This window comes from Gossypium hirsutum, chromosome A12, assembly GCF_007990345.1.
Source record: "Gossypium hirsutum isolate 1008001.06 chromosome A12, Gossypium_hirsutum_v2.1, whole genome shotgun sequence".
Lineage (NCBI taxonomy): Eukaryota > Viridiplantae > Streptophyta > Magnoliopsida > Malvales > Malvaceae > Gossypium > Gossypium hirsutum.
The window spans coordinates 12,380,330-12,381,669 of record NC_053435.1 but is presented as its reverse complement, the minus strand read 5'-3'; the positions used below and the strand labels follow the sequence as shown (position 1 = coordinate 12,381,669).

Here is a 1,340-nt window from a genome sequence, read left to right as displayed (position 1 = left end):
TCTGCTGTAGCTGCAAATACTTTTGAATTAAAACCTAACACTATTCAGATGATACAGCAGTTTGTTCAGTTTGATGGTTTGTAGGATAAAGATCCCAACGCTCACTTAGCAAATTTGCTGGAATTTTGCGATACATTCATAATCAATGGTGTTTCTGATGATGCCATTTGTCTTCGGTTATTTCCCTTTTCACTGAGAAACAAAGCTAAACAGTGGTTGAACTCATTACCACGAGGGTCTATCACTACTTGGGAACAAATAACTGATAAATTTTTACTAAAATATTTTACGCCGGCTAAAATGCTAAATTACGTAATGATATCTCTTCTTTTGTGCATATGGATTTAGAAACACTTTACGATGCATGGGAAAGATACAAGAACTTATTGAGAAGGTGCCCTCACCATGGGTTGCCGCTTTGGCTTCAAGTACAAACATTCCAAATGGTCTGAATCCTTCAACTCGGCAAATAGTTGATGCAGCTGCTGGCGGAACCATCAACAACAAAACACCTGAAGAGGCTTATGAATTCATTGAAGAAATGTCACTGAATAACTATCAGTGGCAAGTCATGAGGAGTAAGCCAACAAAAATAGCGGCGTTTATAACGTCGACTCAGTTACTATGCTTTTAAATCAAGTAGAACTTCTCAATAAAAAGATTGATAGTTTTCTTGGTTCTACGTAGGTACATCTAGTAATGAGGTGTGACTCAAGCGGAGGATGTGTGCATATAGAATATCAGTCATTCAATCCCACAACCGAAGAGGAACAAGTCAACTATATGGGTAATAATAACTTTAGATCTCAAAATAACCCATACAGTAATACTTATAATGCTGGTTGGAGGAACCACCCAAATTTCTCCTAGGTGGTCAAGGAAATCAAAAGCCACAAAATCCTCAGGGTTTTCAACAACCACCTTATCAACAAGAGAAGAAACCGAACCTTGAGGAGATGCTCTCAAAATTTATATCAATGTTAGAAACCCATTTCAATACCGAGACAACGCTTAAGAATCAACAAGCATCGATCCAAGGACTAGAAACTCAGATAAGCCAGCTTTCTAAACTAATCTCGGAAAGACCACCAGGAAATTTATTTAGTAATACTGAATCCAGAGAGCATGTCAAAGTAGTTACACTAAGGAATGGGAAAGTGTTAGTGGAATCTGAAAAAAAGTTAGCACAAGAAGCCGTGGAAAGCGAAAGGAGGGAAGAAAAACCCGAAAATAGTGACAAACCAGTACCGGAGGAATATTCACCATCGGTTCGATATCCAGCAAAATTAAAAAAAGATCGCATTGATGTACAATTCGGTAAGTTTCTTGAACTTTTTAAG

General features: G+C 37.8%; 1 non-coding gene across 1 annotated transcript; it reads right to left on the bottom strand.

Moving 5' to 3' along the window:
- Positions 1-305: 305 nt before the first annotated feature.
- LOC121212088 (small nucleolar RNA R71) lies at positions 306-412 on the bottom strand. The gene has a single exon (XR_005907298.1). It is a non-coding gene; the product is annotated as a small nucleolar RNA R71 (small nucleolar RNA).
- Positions 413-1,340: the final 928 nt, after the last annotated feature.